This window comes from Pteropus medius, unplaced genomic scaffold (genome assembly GCF_902729225.1).
Source record: "Pteropus medius unplaced genomic scaffold, Ma_sr-lr_union100, whole genome shotgun sequence".
In the NCBI taxonomy this organism is placed as follows: domain Eukaryota; kingdom Metazoa; phylum Chordata; class Mammalia; order Chiroptera; family Pteropodidae; genus Pteropus; species Pteropus medius.
Genome location: NW_024352785.1, coordinates 14686012 through 14700319, shown reverse-complemented (window position 1 = coordinate 14700319; position 14308 = coordinate 14686012). Strand labels below are relative to the sequence as shown.

Genomic DNA, 14308 nt, shown 5'->3' with positions numbered 1-14308 from the left:
CTTGTGTACTGTCTATTTCTTTACATTATAAGCTCTCAGCGACTTCAGATGCTCATTTTTAAAGCAATTGGTAGTTTTTCATTGTCCCTGATATATCACTTCCATGTCAGTCCATCTCTTCCTTCGATGCTACAATCTCAAAAATTATTTTGATTTTTAACAGAGGTGATTCTACTAACATGCTCGTTAAGTTATGCACATTTCCTCTAGTAATAATGATGTATTTGTATTAATCAGGTTACAATTTTCTCTAGATAGTAACACATCAAATTACTTCCCCCTTTTATTCCTAAAGGACTGTCCTGGATCAGTTAAATACTGTCAGATATATGAAACAACAAAACTATTATCTTTAAGACAACTAGTGTGAGACCTTGTTCCTCTTTATTTTAGTGTTCCAGTTAGCGGAAGTAAGCTACAAAGCATGTTCAATGGGGACTCAGGTTTATCAGTTTTGAGTTTCTCAAGAATTACTCAAATCCCACTGTACTTGTCTACTTGGGCTGCCATAGCAAAATACCACAAATCGGGTGGCTTAAACAACAGAAATTAATTTTCTTATATTTCTGGAGCCTTAAGTCCAATATTAAGGTGCCATCAGGATTGTACCTCTTCCTGGCTTGCAGATCAGCCTTCTTGCTGTGTCCTCACGTAGCCTTTCCAATGTGCCTACCTGGAGAGACACTGCTCTGGTGCCTCTTCCTCTTCTTATGAGGATACCGATCCTATTGGATTAGGGATGCACCCTTATGACCTCATTTCACCTTACTTACCACCCTAAAGGTGTTACCGGAAAGTAGGGTTCCCCTCTCGATATGTTGTCCAGGTTCTTAATGTCTTGAACAAAGAATTGGTTAAGACAATGAAGTACAGCAGAAAGAATAGCTTTATTGGAAGGGAAAGTAAAGTAACAGTACACTTCTAGATGTGAAAGCAGGTCTGAGCAAGAGAAAGGTAGCTCAAAGGCCTGGTAACAAAGCCTTTGGGGGTTTTATCCCTTTTTGCTGTGAGTGGATACTTTTCTTAGAGGAGTGGGCTTTCTTGATTGACAGCTAAGATGGGACTCAGTGACTCATCAATTGCTTTCTGTGCATGTTTGTTCCCAGAATTCAATCTGTTATAATAATACTAATGAATTCTGAGCATATTCATCTTATTATAATGATGACACAATGAGGCTCAGGTGAGTTGAAGGTTGTTGTGGTCCTCGTTGTGCAGGTGCGAGTGACTGGCTGAAACTAGTACCCAATTTTCTGCTTGCTTGTTTGCTTGTATGAGATACTTTTAGCCCAAAAATGCCTTTTGGCTTGCTTAATTGTGGGCTGACTAGGGTGGACACTTTCTAGAATAGGATGACCTCAGTGTTTTGCAGGCAGACTCGAAATCCCCTATCTAACTTTCCTGCCCAGGCTTTTTTAAAGACCTATGAACCCCTTCTTATTAGTATAGATGTCAAGGAATGGGAGGTCTCTTCTTCTGTATCTTCCTCCTGCTGAGGAGGGTCATAGTCTCTGCCCATTGGGGTTTCATGGAGCTCTTTCCCTCTCTGTTTTAGTCGGAACCGGGTCTTAGGTATCTTGCTGAAATGCTGCCTCTGTCCCTAGACAAGGAAAAAAGAAGATACAAACTTATTATTTAAATCATGTATCTAGTTATGTGTCTAATTTTGATTTTCCTATTAAGTGAGTAAAGGAAAACAGGCTTGGTTAATATATTTCTTAAAAAACAAAAAAAAACCTGTTAGGTTAAAGGTCCCTTCCCCTCTCCAACTCTAATGGCCTTGCCAGGCCTAAAGCTATTTCTTCCTACAGTGGGCCAAGAAGAAGCTGAGCTTCAATGATCCTTATCTATAGCCAGAGAATCTGAGTCACCAGTTTCAGGGTAATTGCCTGAGTTTGAGGGAGAAGGCCTTTTCTCAAAGAAAGGAGGAAAGAAAAAGACTTAACTGTGTATACTTAAAAAAGACAATGAAAAGTTCTGTAAGTACAGTTTGTAAATGATGGCCCATATCATTTCCAATGATGGCCCGTATCAAAGACATTATCTTCAATACCATCACATTGGGATTAGAGCTTCAATATACGGATTTTGGTGGGATGCATTTCAGTCCATAACACCCACTTTCTTTGAGAAAAGAAAATTACCTCAAAAGTAATCTTTTCCTTACCCAGCAGACCTGATGGTTGCCATTTGTATTATTTTGCACTTTCAAAAATTATAGTCATACATTTGTAGATTACAACTAAACTCATGAATGTTTAGCAACAAGAATAGAATTAAGAAATAGACCCACGCATATATGAACAACCGATTTTCAATAAAGTTGCAAAGAGAACTCGGTTGGGGATATGTAGTCTTTTCAAAAATTTTGCTCAAACAATTGGAAATCCATATGAAAAAAAGTAACTTTGACCCATAACCTACACCAAATATGAAAACAACTTAAATTGGATCATGCATCTAAATGTAAAATTTAAAACTAAAAACTTCTACAAGAAACCACAGGAAAAAATTTTGTGACCAAAGGTTAGGCAAAGATTTCTTGGATATCCAAACAAAAGCAGAATCTATATAAAATGATAAATTGGACTGAATGAAGATTAAAACTTCTACTTTTCAAAATACAGTTTTAAGAGAGTAGAAAGGAAAGCCACACATGAAGAGAAAAATTTTGCAAATAACATATTTTATAAAGGACTTTTATCTGAAATATATAAAGAACTCTCAAAACTCAATAAACAGCCCAATAAAAACTGATAAAATTAATGGTTCCATTAAGAAGAATAATAAGCTCTTTATTTACTGGTATGGAAGGCTTTTCTTAATATATTTTTTAATGAATAAATCACATGGCATTACATTATAGTTTGCTATCATTTGTGTGAGGTTGGAGGAAGGATAAGTACATACATACATCACATTTACTTGGTATTATAGCATTTTTACTTCCTGGAGGGAAAGTCAGAAGCTGGGAACATAAGTAGTAAAGTCTTTCTACCATAAACCCTTTTGGATCTTTTAAATTTTATACTTCATTCTAGTATAAATTTTTAAAACAAATTTAAAATATATTTCCATGGTTTTTGTTGCAGTTATGAATGGTATATGTTCTCTCATTTCTGCCTGTGTTAGCTGGTAGTGCCAGTATAGATATAAGCTATGAATTTTTATTTTGGGTATGTTTGTTATGAAATCACTTATCCAAGGTGGTTTTTTTTGGGGGGTTTTTTTTTTTTTTTGACGAAGAAGAATTTTCTAGGAAACCGTCATATGTGATCAGAAAGAGTCACATCTATTTTTAGTATTTATACCAGTTATTTTATTTTAATGTATTATTAAATTTGCTAGGACTTATAAAGCAAGGATAAGTAGTAACAGCGATAGTGAATATGCCTAGTTTGTTTCTAATCTTAATGGGAATGGCTTTAACATTTCACCATTTGAAATGATATTTGGTGTTTGTTACAGTGAATTGTTTAATAAAATTGAAGTAGTTTTCTTCTATTTTTCTAGCAGTTTTTTTATGGGTAGAAATGGTTGCTGAAATTTATCTTTTGCCTTTTCAATGTCTATTGCTTTGATCATATTGTTTTGCCCCTTTAAAGCATTTTTCCCACATATATTCCAATTTTATTGTAGTTGTTAAAAGTTATGCATGTAGATCCTAGCATCAGGCCTGCCTGTTTGCAGACCCCAGCAATAGGCCTGCTCCTCTGTCCATCCCTGCCCACAGATCATACCAGTTATCCTACCTGTGGACCCTGCTCATTAGTCCACCCGGGATCTTTGGCCAGGGTGACTGGTGAATGACTCCCTACTGAAGCCAGTCTATAAAGTCTATAAAGTATAAGAGGTGACTGCCTCTTCAAATGTGCAGCTAACAACGCAAAGCTACTAGGATTACAATGTCAGGAAAACATGATACCACCAAAGGAACAAAATAGAACTCCAGTGACCAATCCTAAGGAAATGATCTATGAACTGCCTGACAAAGATTTCAAAATAATCATCTTAAAGATGTTCAGATAAACTAAAAAAGAACAGAGATATAAAACCAAATGAAATCAGGAAAACAATACATGAACAAAATGAGAAATTCAACATTCTGTCATGATAAAAACTCTAAACAAATTGGGAACAGACGCATGTCCTTCAACATAATAAAGGCCACATATGACAGTCCCACAGCTAACATCATATTGAGTATGTCGAGGTGGTGAAAAGGTTGAACGCTTTTCCTCTAATGTCAGAAATAAGACAGAGATGTCCCCTTTCACCACTTCTATTCAACACAGTACTGGAAGTCTTAGCCAGAACAATTTGGTATGAAAAGGAAATAAAAGGCATAAAAATTGAAAAAGAAGAAGTAAATTTTTCTTTGTTTGCAGATTACATGATCTTATATGTAGAAAATTCTAAAGATGCCACACACACACACACACACACACAACTATTTGAACTAATACACACATTCAGTCAAGTTGCAGGATAAAAAAAATCAACAAATAAAAATCAACCATGTTTCTATATACTTACAATGAACTACCCAAAAAAGGAAGTTAAGAAAAACAATCCTGTTTATAATAGCACCAGAATAAAATACTTAAAAATAAATGTAACCAAGGTGGTGAAAAACTTGGACACTGAAAACTAAAACGCTGATGGAAGAAATTAAAGCAGACACAAATAGTTGGAAAGACATTCTGTATTCACAGATTGGAAAAATTAATATAGTTAAAATGTCCATACTACCCAAAGCGATCTACAGATTCAATGCATTCCCTATCAAAATCCCAATGGCATTGCTTTTTTAAAAATTTATTTTTTATTAAGTTTATTGGGATAGCATTGGTTAATACAATTATATAATTTTCAGATGTATATTATCATTTGACATCTGTATATTCTATTGTATGTTTACCACCCAAAGTCCAGTTTCCTTCAGCTACCATATATTTGATGCCCTTTACCCACTTCACCCTCCCCTTATCCATCTATATTTAACTCCCTTTACCCCATCTACTTCCTCCCTCCTCCCCCACCCCACTAATAACCATTACTCTATAGTCCTCTGGTAACTACTAGTCTATAGTCCATGTCCATGAGCCTCTGTTTGTCCTGCTCATTTGTTGCTTTTAGGTTTATATCTCACATATAAGTGATATCATGTGATTTTCAACTTTTTCTGTCTGGCTTATTTCGCTTAGCGTGATTATCTCGAGGTCCATCCATGTTGTCGCAAATGGCAGTATTTCAAATAGAAAAATACAATCCTATAATACATATGGAACCATAAAAAATCTGAATAACTAGAACAATTTTGAGCATCATATTTCTCGATTTCAATATATATATGAAGCTACAGTAATCACAGTGGCATAAAAACAGACATATATACCAATGGAATAGAATAAATAGTCCAGAAATAAACCCACACATATAAGGTCAACTTATTTTCCCCAGAGTGCCATGAATACACAAAAGAGAGTCTCTTCAATAAGCGGTGCTGTGAAAACTGGTATCTACATGCAAAAGAATGAAATTGGACCCATATATTACACCATACACAAAAATCAACGCAAAATGCATAAAAGTTCCAGAAGAAAATGTAGAGAAAAAGCTTTTTAACATTGGTATTGGCAGTGATTTCTAGGATATGATGCCAAACGTTTAGTCAACAAAGGCAAAAATAAATAAGTGATATTACATCAAACTAAAAAGCTTTGTCACAGCAAAGGAAAATATCACAAAATGAAAAAGCAACTCACACAATGGAACAACATAGTTATGAACCATATATCTGATAAAGGGTTAATGTTTAAAAATATATAAGGAATCCATACAACTAAATAGCAAATAACAAACAAACAAATGAATAATCCAATTAGGAAATGAATAATCCAATTAGGAAATGGGTAAAGGAACTGAATAGACATTTCTCCAAAGAAGACATACAAATAGCCAACAAGTATATGAAAAAGTGTTCAACATGAGTAATCATTTGGGAAACACAAATCAAACTACATTGATATATTATCTCACATCTGTTTACATGGCTATAATAAAAAAAAAAAGATAAGTATTGGTGATGTGGAGAATTGGGAACCCTTGTACACTGTTTGTGAGAATGTAAGATGATGTAGTCACTGTAGAAAAAAGTATGAAATTTTCAAAAAGTTAAAAATAAAACTACAATCCAGTAATCCCACTTCTGGGTATATATCCACAGGAATTAAAATCAGAATCTTTAAGAGGTACCACCATCCCTAATGTTCACTGCAGCCTTGTTCACAATATCCAAGACATGGCAGCAACCTAAGTGTCCATCAATGAGGGATTGAATAAAGAAAATAGTGGAATATTGCTCAGCCTTAGAAAGAAGGAAATCCTGCCATTTGTGACAATGTGAATGAATCTGGAGGACGTTATGCTAAGTGAAATAAGCCAGACACAGAAGGACAAATACCACATGATAGTACTTATATTTGGAATCTAAATTCATAGAATCATAGAGTAGAATGGTGGTTACAAGGGGCTGGAGGAAGGGGAAAATGGAGAGATATTAATCAAGGGTACAAAGTTTCAGTTATAAAAGATGAATAAGTCCTAGAGATCTTTAAAATTTGCTAAGAGAATAGAACTTGTGTACTTATCAAAAATAAATAAATAAATAGAGCAGGAGGAAACTTTTGGATGTGATGGATATGCTAATAAATAGATTTTGGTGATGGTTTTAATGATGAATACTTATATCCAAAGTCATCAAGTTGTATATATTATGCATAGCTTTTTGTATGTCAATCGTAACTCCATTAAGTGATTTTTTTAAGGGAAATTTATGCTCTAGTACTAACAAGGTGATTATAATGCTACATTTCTCACTTGAATGAGTTGGTAAAAGACATTATTGGGAATCCTGCCTTGTTTTTAAGCATATAATTTACAACCTTTAGTACTCAAACTGTTATTAGTAATTCACCTCACAACAGATTGCAACACAGCTGTTTCTACCTCACCTGAGAACTTCTGCAATAAGTTTTCCAATTATTCTGGCTCTGTACTTCCATTCCTCTATCCCCTGGATGGCAGTGTTGTCCTCCAAATTTCACAGTACAGTGGAAGCTTGGAATGTTAAAGAAAACAATCTAAATGAATGGATTATGATAGCATTTTCTGAATTAGAAGGAAAATATATCTATCAGGTTTTATATTTCTTTAATGTCTCAGATTAACTCCTTAGGTTTCAGTTTTTGACTTGAAGTGAATTACTAAATAATAATAACCTTACTAATTGAACTACTAACAGATTTAAGTAACTATACTAGTTACTGTATAGGAGAAGGTAATTGACAAGTTACTAGGCTAATATGTTTACTAAATCAATCCTCTAACATATAATTTTTGTCTAAATTCCATTTGAATTTTTATGGAGTGTTTTATTTAGATTTATTACTTTACATCTCGAGGACATCTAAAGAAAAAATTTCTATTCTTGGAATTTTAGATTTTAAAATTTGGAAATAGCTAGTGAGTGTAATATAGCCAAGTTTTACAGAATCTGCAGGGATGAATCCGACCCTCATCAGTTTAGCATTTTGGCTAAGAAGTTTGGCTCTGGAATCAGACTAGCTGATACCAAATTCTGATTCTATCTCTTAATAGCTATGTGCCCCTGGGCAAATTATGTAAGCTCTATGTGGCAAGGTTTCTTTATTTATAAAAATGGGAATGATAACCAACCTCATAGGATTGTTGTGATAATTAAATGAAAATACAGTGCAGAGTTCTTGATAAATATTTACATCTAAATAATTTAAACTGCTGTTATTTTCAACTATCTCATTTGATCTTGATAACAACTTTGTGAAATAGACATGTACATATGAGGGTTTCATGTCTTGCAAATGAATAACAAATATGCCTGAAGTTATAGAGGTATAAAGGGCAACCCAAACAAACCTCTTGACACAAAATCACTGTTGGCAGTTTTATAACAACTCTATTATAAGAATGTATAAATTATGTTAATAATTTATGATCACCATGTCATCTTATCTCATTCATCCATTATTTAGTGAATGTTCAGTAATTAATAAGCTTATGCATATAAAATACATAAATCCCTTCATATGTATGATTTATTTCTTTTATTTGCCAATTAGCCCAAGATAGGCTCAAGATGATGCAACAAAGTCTATAATAATTTAAAGCCAAGTTCAGAAAACATTATTAAAGCCCAGTTCAGATTAATTTTTAATATAGTGATTGGCTTTGATTTATTTTAATCAACATTTAAAGGAATTCTCTCTCTGATGGCCCAGGACAATTGTAAGCCTCTAAAAATGGATAGTGAGAGAGTCCACTGAGATTTGATTTAGAATATGAAAAGAAACCTTGCAACTATTTGAGGTAAGACAAATGAAGACAGTTTGCTATTACACATAGAGTAGAACTGTTTTCAAGTTTACAAATATTGAAACAGTGTGTTGTAGGATAAAATTAGTAAATAAATGAGGCAAAGAGAAAAAAGGGCAGGAATATAAGATGGAACCAAAACAAGATTATTAATATATAAGTGGGTGTCACAATGTCCTATACCTTATTTTGGGGATGAACTTTGGGTTAAACTCTAAGATTATAGTGCTAATATATAGAGAGAAATACAGTAATTTTGATGCTTAAGGGTCTATAATGTAAAATATATCTTGTATTTTAGAAGAATAATTAGTGCTAATACTAAGATCACAGAGAAACACTTCAACTAGGTCTTCCTCCCTGAGATCACCATGTCATGGAAGACATTCTCAACATCTTTATAGTAAACGATCATTTTTTTTTGTTTACCAGCTCTTTCCTCTCTTTTCCTAAGTTCATTTCAAAGAAATAAGGACATGTATGTGTCCTTAAAAGATGTGTTCTACAGCAAGAGGGCATCCTAGGTTTTGATTCACCAAAGTGTTGTTTCAAAATATTAAAGATCAACTTTTAAAAAAGGGGGAGAGTGGGTCAAATTTGAGAGACTGACAAATCTGGGATTAACTTCTGCTGTAAACAACTAGAAAACTAGAGAAAGTATATGGAAATTTACATATAATTCATATATAACTTTCATACATTGGATAACAGGCAGCACAGGCTATATACTCCCTGAAAGAAAATAAGCAAATGAACATAAATTTATTTAAGATGTTTTTCTACGTTCTCAGGATCAGTATTAATTATACTTCTTCTAAACAAGATATATTATTATTTTGAGTTTTAAAATTATTCTATTATTGTATTATTTTAAGCACTAAAATTACCCCTAAATACCACGGTTTCATTTAATTTATTTCCTAACCCCTATATTACCTGTGATTTGGTCCTTCAATCTGGAGGCTAAATAGGATGCTGATTTTTTTTTTAAATAAAACACTTTATTGGTAATATTGCGTACCTCCATGAGAAGGCATGAATATTTGACTCCTGGGACATTAGTACTTATTATGATCATTGTCTAGGTCCATTAATTTCTTAATGGTTCCAAAATAGTGATATTTTAATTTCATCAGTTTTTCTTCATTTAGGAATTGTCCTAAAGAAGAAATTTTCCTTTTCAACTATTTTGCTATGTTTGGCACAGTTACATAGGAGAGACAGAATAAATGCTTGATAGCGTTCATCATTTTAAAAAGTGAATTAGTTTCCTAACATGTTTGAAAAATTGACTAAGGAGTTTTTGTTGTTTATTTGTTTTAATGCTTGTTTTAAAAAGTAAGTACCAACTTTGGCAAAACAAAAAACAAACAAACAAAAAACCTCACAAAAAACAAAAAACAAACTACCTCACTGAGATCTTAATCCTACTCAGTTGACCATTTGGGCAGAGACTAAGTAAAGGTAGATCATATGATTTCTTGTAGCTATCAGAAGTTACATATAGGTGGCTCAACTCTTTCCTTTCTTTTCCTAGGTTCATTTCAAAGAAATTTAAATGTTACTGCTCCTTAATGGTTTTCATTTTTCTAGGAGAAAAACAAAGTGACAGGAGCAAGAATCTTAAGGAAAAAATGGGGTAGGCAGAGGAGTATGGATTATTTTGAGGTGAGGATTCATAAACCCATTAGGTCGTTGGAAGGCTGTGGTTAGGCTGCTGTTTGACTGGGCACATTGATTTCCCAGAGTGAACCGTAATAAAAAGAGATGGAGAACCAACTGTGTTTAGGACTCATCAAAGGTAAAAAACAAGTAAACCAAGTTCTGTTACTAAGTTCAAGAAGTGATTGCTGAGCTAAAAAATGGACATGAAGGAAAACATGTTAGAGGCTGCATAGGCCCTGGGATGAAGAGAAATCAAGATCAGTGCTAAAAATCAAAGGGTCCAAGATAATTACTTTAAAAAAGTTGGAGAATCCTTGTCTATGGCCATGCTGCCCTGAGTAAGCCCGATCCCATCTGCTCTCTGAAGCTAAGTAGGGTCAGGCCTGGTTAGTACTTGGATGAGAGACCACCTAGGAAGACCAGGTGCTGCAGGCGTAAAAAATAAAAAATAAGGGATTGTAAGCTGACAAGGTTCTTGCAATCTGTGAGGTCAACCAAGGGTTGCCTTGCCTAAAATAAATAAATAAATAAATAGATAGAAAAATAAATAAATTTGGAGAATCCAAGGGTCATTTTCATTGAGCCATTTACATAAGACTTGAACAGAAAAAACTTGAACAGAAGGAAGAAATTTAAAAAATACTGAAATGCTCAGTCTTTAATTTATTCTTGGATGACCTCATTTGTTTTAGATTTTTGGGATGTGGTTGATTATGTATGTTTGATTATATGCTGATTTATATGCTATATATATCTTTATCAGAATAGAAATCAGTTTTAAATGGAGTTGCTCTAAATTTTGCTCTTTGGATGATAAAAGGACTGTTAATTCTAATAGTGCTTAAATTAAGCAACCATGAATAATAACCTCTTGTCAGAAATCCTAGATGAAAAGATAACAATTGCTTGACAGCTTCATCAGGGCTAATGGGAGGCTACAACCAGACATAATGAAGCTGCTAGAATTGTTACAGTTGTCTCAGTTTTGTTATATTGGTTATAGCTGAAAGAGGATTATATATTACTTAGTATATGTTCAATCATTGGTATAAGAAACACTAATAACTAACTAAATTTAAAAAATCGTAAATTTATTGGAGCTGAGGGAGCAATGGAGAGAGATTAGCAAGATTGAACAGATAGAACAAAACAAGATAATTAGAAATTATAAAAAAAGTTTAAAAAGAAATTACATTTCAAGAAAGAATGCTGTGTTTTTACCTCTGATAGTGTGTCAAATCCAAGTACTGACAGATGTAGTTTAATAAATGTCTACTTTGATTCGAATTTTGAAAATGTTCTAGCATTAAATGATTTTATGTCCACCCAGTCTAGAATACTGTATCTAAACAGAAGTAGGAAAAATGGACCCATGAACTTGACAGAATGATGCATCACCCATGTGCAACCATTTTGTGTCAAAAAGGAAGCCCAAAGCCATAATTTTAGATTTCTATTTTACCTTATAATTAAGTTTTGCAACATAGCTTATATAAAAAAAAAATAAAGAAATGGTCTTTCTCTTTGGGATAAATGACTTCTTTTCTTCCAGTTTTCAGGAAGTGAACTTTGCATTCTTCATAATGTTATACTTAACACAAGAAAACTTCATACTATTAATATTTTAAATGTAGGAATCAATTGCAGCGTATGGTTGTATATTCTTAATGAAAAGTGATCTCTGTATGGATCCATTGATCAGAGAAATCTTATGCTCTAAGTGTATTGGAATATAGTATCAAACATAAAAATGCAATTCTTAATTTTTTTAAAGAGTCTCCTATGGTCATGCATATTTAATATATTTATTAGGGTTTAAGTCCATTCTTCATTGAATTTTTATTGAGGTTTTCAGAATAGTACCACTGTGGTGCCATAGCCAAAAAAATTTGGTTATCACTGCTTGTGGAATAAGGAGTCATGTCAGTTCCTAGGTTAATGCCAGCAAATGTTTTGGAATAACATTAAGTTATGTTTGATCTAACTCTGCAACGGTTCTCATAAAGCAAAGGCTATGCTTCTAGTTTTGTTGACTCGGTAATATATTGAGGTATGTAATAGTAATAGCTCATAATTACAATGTTATGGTTCTTGAAAGTATTACTAAATCAAAAAATATTGAGATAATATATAAGAACTACTCTTTTCTAACGTAGCGTATTTTAATTTATTGAATATACTACATTTTTTTCAAGTCATAATGTCTTATAATGTATTAATCTTGTAAATCAGTCTTGATTTCCATGCTTGATTTCCAGCTAATTTGCATTCTTTTATTGTAGTGTTTGGGCTAGCAGTAGATAGTCAGGGAGTGATCAGATATTAGTTCAATATTTAAAACTGTTAAGAGCTATTTAGCAATCCACATTCATTCTCTGATTCTATAACCCAAATTGTTATCATACAGATTCACGTTTTTATTCAACCTCATGTTACAAGAGCAGTTCATTATATTTCCCTTAATCTAAGCCCTCTCGACTTCTAAATCCTCTCAATTCCCATTACTTCCTGTGTAGTAACTGGCTCTATGATCATCACAGAAACTTGAGGCTGTCATAATTTGTTCCCTTCATTTTGCTCTTTTTCATCTATTGCTGCAACCAGTTGGTCCTTTGTTCTAAACACATTTAATATCTCTCCATGCTTCTCTATCCCTACTGCCACATTTGCAGCTCAGGCATTAACTATCTGTCACCTGCCCTTGGAACAATCCTCCTAACTGGCCTTTCTACTTCTAGGATGATACCATTCAGTCCAAGCTCTATACTGTGTCAGAATACCCTTTGTAATAAGGATACGTGGTCATCTGTCATACTTCCCTCTGTACAATTTTTCAGTGGTTCTTTCCTTCTTATAGGATAGTTTTAAACCTTTTTCATTTGGCATATAACACCCTGAAGCTTCAACTATTAGAACTCTCATCCTTGCACTTTTTATACCACAAATAACTGCTGTACTTGTAATCTCTGGAACATTCTACTATCACAAGCCTCTGAACCTTTGCTCAGGCTGTTCCCACTGCTTGGAAATCTCTTTCCCACCTTCCTCCCTGATAAATATTTACTCTTTTTGCATGCTTTTGGCAAGATGCCCACATCTCCTCCTCTTCTATCCTCGAGAACGTCATCACATAGGACTATTCCCATCGCACCTTTGGTTGCTGTGTATTTTGTTAGGCACCGGATGTCCCAGACTCTCATCCCCATGTGGCTTGTGTTTAACCTTATTTTACTTCATTTCCTACTCTATTCTCAATTTCATTCCTTAAACTCTGCTAGTATACTCTTTGAAACTTATGATTTGTCCTTATTAAAATTCCCTATATATTCAACCTCTTCATTAAACATTTCCTTTACTTTCATGCTCTAACCAAGACTTGGTTCTATTTTTCATGTAGCTTCCTCAGGTCGTGGCCATTTTTCCTCCTATGGCCTTTGAGCCTCTGAGCCTGAAATTGAAATATATGCATTTTTTGTTTCTCTCTGTTGTATCAGAACATTGTTACCCGCTTCTGAAAAGCTTCCAGGATTAAACCTTCTGCCATCAGACTGTCACTTGCTATTATTGTTTCTGTTAGCCATCCATAGGCCAGTTCCTCTTATTCTTTGAATATTTGGGTACTGGTTCATTATCACTTTCTCCAGTACAACAAATATAGAATTTTGGTGATTTCAATATCCATATAGATTCAAGTAGATGAACCTTTTAGTTCCCTGCCCTAGTCTCTCAGTTCCTTAACTTCATTTACTTACCCAATTTTTTACCCTAAAACAGCTAACTGCTTTGATGTTCTTACTCTAAACAAGCCATAACCAACAACTGCACTCCTTCCTCCATAATTTTAATTGTAAGCATCCTACTTTTTTTTGCTTCCCAGAATTGTATTATAAAAGTTTTCAAACACCAGGAAAAGTTAAAAGAATTTTACAGTAAATACCTATATACACACCACCTAGATTCTATCATTAACATCTTACTGTATTTGCTTTACAGTCCGTCTATCATCTATCTATCTATCTATCTATCTATCCAGCCAGCCATCTGTCCCTCTCTCCATTGTTAATCCATCTAATTTTAGGTACATGTCAAAATAAATTGGAGACATCAGTAAACGGCTTCTTTAATATTTCAGTATGAATATCATTAACTACAGTTTAATATTTGTTTACCATAACAATAGTCCTCTCTTTTTCTCTCTCTTCTCTCTCTCTCTCTCTCTCTCTCACAC

The 14308-nt window shown here is 33.7% G+C and overlaps 1 long non-coding RNA gene and 1 pseudogene across 6 annotated transcripts in view; both read left to right on the top strand.

Moving 5' to 3' along the window:
• LOC120590872 (uncharacterized) overlaps nucleotides 1-14308 on the top strand; it is a 103980-nt gene that overhangs the window by 1858 nt on the left and 87814 nt on the right. Inside the window, exon 3 of one of the 6 annotated variants that reach the window (XR_005649793.1) lies at nucleotides 10009-10083. The exons of the other annotated variants lie outside the window; for them this stretch is intronic. This is a non-coding gene — a long non-coding RNA (uncharacterized LOC120590872). The remainder of the gene's footprint in view (nucleotides 1-10008; nucleotides 10084-14308) is intronic. 6 annotated transcript variants of the gene reach the window in all.
• LOC120590989 (uncharacterized) lies at nucleotides 10397-10515 on the top strand (annotated as a pseudogene).